Source organism: Chinchilla lanigera, unplaced genomic scaffold, assembly GCF_000276665.1.
Source record: "Chinchilla lanigera isolate Chin_1 unplaced genomic scaffold, ChiLan1.0 scaffold00045, whole genome shotgun sequence".
Lineage (NCBI taxonomy): Eukaryota > Metazoa > Chordata > Mammalia > Rodentia > Chinchillidae > Chinchilla > Chinchilla lanigera.
This window is the reverse complement of record NW_004955446.1, coordinates 18,976,943-18,981,990: the sequence shown is the minus strand read 5'-3', so window position 1 is coordinate 18,981,990 and position 5,048 is coordinate 18,976,943. Positions and strand designations below refer to the sequence as shown.

The following is a 5,048-nucleotide window of genomic DNA, read 5'->3' as shown; positions in this document are numbered from 1 at the left end:
TATATATATATATATATATATATCACTTTTAGTAAATGACTACTTCTAATTCTTTGTCTCAAATTATGCTCTTTTCTGCTGTAAATTAAGGGGACCATAGGGACCAGTGCTCAATAATGAGCAAGAAACATGATTCCCTCTCCATACTGAGACAACTTTTTGAAGCCATGTATATACATTCATTTGACACAATTTGCACCAAGAAAAATTCCCCTTCTGGATCCCACTTTAGCCTTCAAAGAAGTGGTCAGATAAATTAATCTGGCATACGTTTTGGTACATGATCAACTTTAATGCAGTTATCGGCTTATCTTGTTTATTATTATTAGAGATTCAAGAAATTGAGAAAGAACTGGAAATCTTTCTTCTTTAGCATGATGCAACCAAAAGTACTTAAGAAACCCCTGCCCTCACATGTACACTCTGGTGTAGTCCTCAAAGTAAAAAACATAACCACCCCATCCCTGCAATTATTGACCTATCAGACATTCTATTCACATTTCAAGGTCCTACTCTAAGTTACTTCTTTTTGGAAATCTTCTCAGATAAATCACACACAATGTGAATTTTCTAATCAGGAACCCATTCCCTACAGATATACAATTCACGCAAGTCTTCATAACCTATTCTCTAATTCAAAACCACTTTATGGCGAGTCTTCTTATCCATATTGGATTCTTAAACTCCTGTTGAGACATGCAACATGCTTTATTTTGAAATATTCCTTTGAGATCTTGGAGTAAATGGCATTCAACTGTCATTTTTTGAGTGGCGAAATTTAAAGGATAAATTGTCTAGATAGATTCAAATACTTGTAAAGACCCTTATTAGTAAGATTTTTTTGCTACCATTTTGAGATGGGCTACACAACCAAATAATGCCCAGGAATTTAAGAAAATTCGCTCTCTGCAACTACTGTTCCATACAAAGGGTATATTTTACTTGTTCCCAGGCCCTAAACTGAAAAAAATGCAAGGAGTCCAAACAGAATCAGAACAGAATATTTGCTGGTCTTATAATTACACCCACATGCAACCACAAACCCTTCAAAGATGCAGACTGAGTTTCCAAAGATCAGTTTCCCTTCTACCACTCTAATTCAGTTAAGTGAATATCAACATGGGTCATACATTAGAATGAAGAGATTGAAGAATCTAGTGCTGGCATGTTCCTATTAGATTAGGCAATGTTCCTCAACCTTTTAAATCTGTACTACCTTCTTGAGAAAGGTGAAAGTAATACACCTTTCTATGATACTTGGTTTTGTAGTAACCCAACAGCAAATTATAAGACTATATTCCTTTCTACCCGAAACCATCACTGCTTCTCCAACTTTTGGCTAACATCAAGTGTAAGTGAAACTAATTTAGGGTTTATTCTAACATGCAATCCATCAAGCTCCTGCAACTGCATCTCACATCCACTTCCACCGGATTATAGAAGATCTGACCAGGTTTAAAATCATTCTAGAATACCTATGTTACATCTGGGATTTTGCCTTTCTTCAAAGAAACTCTATCTAAAACCTGAGTTAAAAAAAACCCTCAAATCTCACAATTAAAAGAAGACATAAAAACAATCAGGAGGAATGTTTAAGAAAAACAAAATTAAAAGCAAGGCACAGATGATACGGCTTTCTATGGCCTCAAACACATGATTTTTTACACTCTCTCTTCCTAGCATTGGATACACTTTCTGGGAGCTGCCATTACTACACTACAATTGAACTGAACTAAAACTTACCAATTTAGAAGAAACGGATCTACAAAGGTTAGACACAAAAAACAATCTTTCCGCCTTTTCTTAAAATGCTATCCCGGGCAGGGCATGTGGCACACGCCTGCAATGCCTGCACTCCAGAGGGTAAGGCAGGAGTATTGCCACAAGTTCAACACCAGCCTGGACTACATATTAAGTTCAAGGACAGTCTGAGCTATATAGTGAGACCCTTCCTCTAAATGAATACATAAATAAATAAATAAAGCAAGCTATCCCAGCCCTACATCTCCACACAAAAATAACTGACATTTTAAAAAAAGGGTTTTTTGGTGGGTATCGGGAATTGAACTCAGGACCTTGAGCTTGCCAGGCAGGCGCTGTGCCCCTGAGCTATATCCCTGGCCCATACACTTAAATTTTTGGTCAAAGAAAACAAACTGCTTAGACGTCTCTAGATGCAAAGAAGCTCTTGCGCAGATGTTAAGGTCTTTTAATCTCATCTAATAGAATCCGTGCAATAAAAATCTAAACCACATCTCTAACAAAAATCTTGGAGTACTTCCATTTATCTGAATTTTGTTGTTCATCTTGCTATAATTCTTCATGATTCATCCCTAAAACATAGCAAATGTTAGCAGCAATGAGAACACATTTTCCTACTGCAGCAGGTCTGACAGGTTGTGGGAGAGGGGCCCCTGGTGGGCAAGAAAGAAGTCAAAGACGCCCTAAGCCAAGGCGATAATGCGCGTGTGACAAGGAGGAACAACTTCACAGTACCTGTCCCCCAAAGCCTCCTCCAGAGTAGGTTAGAGGAACCCTTTATCTACCTCTGGTCAAAGCAAAACCCAGCATCCTCTTCATTCATGATTAACCCTTAAAACGCAAACTGTTTTCAAAGACTTCGTACACTTAGCTTTGAAACGAAACGTCCTTGGTTTAATCTAAAATCCGTTTATGTGCAGAATCCGTGGGTACCTGCCCTCTACCTCACTCTATCACCTAAGGCAGGTCCTGAAGCTATTAACAGGACAGAGGTGTGAGATTTCAGGATGGTGAGGAAATCTACTTTTTATGAAGGCGGACCTTCAAAATATATAGAGATAAAGATATAGAGAGAGACGGATACCAGAAGAAAGGAGGCAGGAATCTTGTTAGATTTCAAGCAGGCACACACTGAAGGTGTCCAGGGCACCAGTACCCCTCAGGATCGAAATCACACTTGTGATTTCTCGCACTTGGGCTGGCGAAGAATAATGCTGCCCTCTCCCTTTCCTCCCATCAATTCTGTAAGTGACGGCAGGAAGACACACACCCCCCTGCCAACCCGCAAGCCTCCATTTAAGCCTGATCGTCCCCTCATCACACAGGTGTCTCTACCCCACCCCAGTGCTCCGGGAAGTCCCGGGCAGCCTACCTTCCCCCTTCCCCTCGCGACATCAATTCCCCTGTCCTCGGCGGTCACCGCCACCGCTCCGATCCCTCCAGCTCCTAAGTGCTTAGAACTCCTTTGGTCCTCTCCCCTCCGCAGCTCGCCGGTCAACAGCAGGGACGCCGACACCCTACCCAGACTCGCCCCGGTGGCACCAAGCCCCGCCCAGGGACCCCCGCACGCCCGCACCCTCCACAGCGGGCACGGTCCACGCCTCTGCCCTGACCCGGAGCGGGGCCCGAGCTCCTTCGGCCTACTCAAGGACACCGCCTCCTCCCGGCCCGCGTCCGCCTCGGCAGCCCAGCTCTCCTCCCCCACGCGGGTCACTCACCCAGACGTTACCGGGAAGTGACCGAGGGAAAGGAGCGAGCCGCCAAAGGACAGGTCGCGGCGCCTCCCCTCCGCCAGCTTTATAGCCGCAGACCCACCCGACTCCGGACCGCCGGGAGCCGGTGGGGGGCGGGACAGCGGCACCAGCAGCCAATTGCAGCCGGTAGAGTAGCCGCCCAACGCCCGCCCCCTAGTCCGAGTTCTACCAATCGTAAGGAAAGCAGGGTCGGTGACTCGCTAGGGTTTTCCCTCGTGGCTGGAAGGGCGGGGGGTAGGGCGGGGACAAAGTCTGGAGGCCGAGGAAGTGGGGTGAGACAGTGACGTACAGTGGCCCGAGAGCCCACCTGCCAATGACAGAACAGCGAGAGAAGGCGAGAGCCAACAGGAGCGGAGTGAGAGGTTCTTCAGCCATTTGGAACTCTGTGAGAGGAGACGGGGACCAATGGGAACTCCGCGTCCCACCACGGGAGAGATCGTCAAGTGTAGGAGGCGAGGTGGTCCTTGCTTAGGAGGCTGTCAGGTTGCCTAGCAACCAGAGATCGGCTTCACCTGTAAGATTTTTGAAATACTTGATTTGCATTCAGTCTTAACGTTTTCTAATTTCCAGAGCAGTAAAGTGCGTCAAGATTACGAATTGGAGAGAATACCTCACCCAGAATTTGTCAATTTGTAAATATTCTAAATTCTTGATTAGTAAGTATCCAGTATTGTCACTTCTAGTTAAAACTACCTTGCTTTTACTTAAAAACAAAAACAAAAACAAAACCCAAACAAACACGCAAAGAAAACTGCAACGGAGAGGAGTCTTCTTAACTAGACCTAAAACAAGTTTTAGGCGTTTGGCATCAGTGAGGAGAATGCAGGTTTTACCTGAGAAGGGAAGTTGCCCCTGAGTTCAAATATTTTTACCAGACATCTGGGCCAGTCCTTGCCGTGTCTTCTGAGTTTAACATGTAGTAAGTGCCAAATAAAAGACGGAAGGGGTCCTCTAATTCTTTGCACAGCTGATTGGTCAGGTAAGAACTGCATTGGTCACCCATAAAATAGAAGAACAATTCAAGCTAGAGGAAATCACTAGAAAAACTATTTGGAGAAATCCAAAGGAAGTTGATTATGGCCTCACGATAGACTCTGCCTTTGCCTGGTCTCCTCCTAGTCAGTCAAATAGGGAAACTGTATTACTGAGCTTTGGTGGGCAACCATGAGGGAGGTTCCGATTGTTTGCATCTCTCCCCTTCTCAGTTTCATTATCAATGAGGAGTGTTATTAATAAGGGGTAATTGATAATTCTATGAATGCACAACTTCTGATAGTTTACAATTACTGCTATGTGAAATTTATTACACACTGTATATGCTTACCTAGTAAAAGACATTCTCAGCAGCAAAGTGGCAAAAACCATTAGAAATAGAATCACTGTGAAGCACTGTCGTAAGTTACTTAGGAAAGGACCATTCAATAATAATTATCACGCTACAGTATTGCTTGTGACATTCATTCTATTCCAGAGTCAATGTCATCCCATAGCTATATGAAGTTACTACTAGAAAATAGACAGACAGTGCGTGGT

At 43.9% G+C, this 5,048-nt stretch overlaps 1 protein-coding gene across 2 annotated transcripts in view; it reads right to left on the bottom strand.

Moving 5' to 3' along the window:
- Hmgcs1 (3-hydroxy-3-methylglutaryl-CoA synthase 1 (soluble)) overlaps positions 1 to 3,730 on the bottom strand; it is an 18,534-nt gene extending 14,804 nt beyond the window's left edge. For both annotated transcript variants that reach the window (XM_005392745.2, XM_005392746.2), the window contains exon 1: positions 3,480 to 3,730. The gene's annotated coding sequence lies outside the window, so the exon portion shown is untranslated. The remainder of the gene's footprint in view (positions 1 to 3,479) is intronic.
- Positions 3,731 to 5,048: the final 1,318 nt, after the last annotated feature.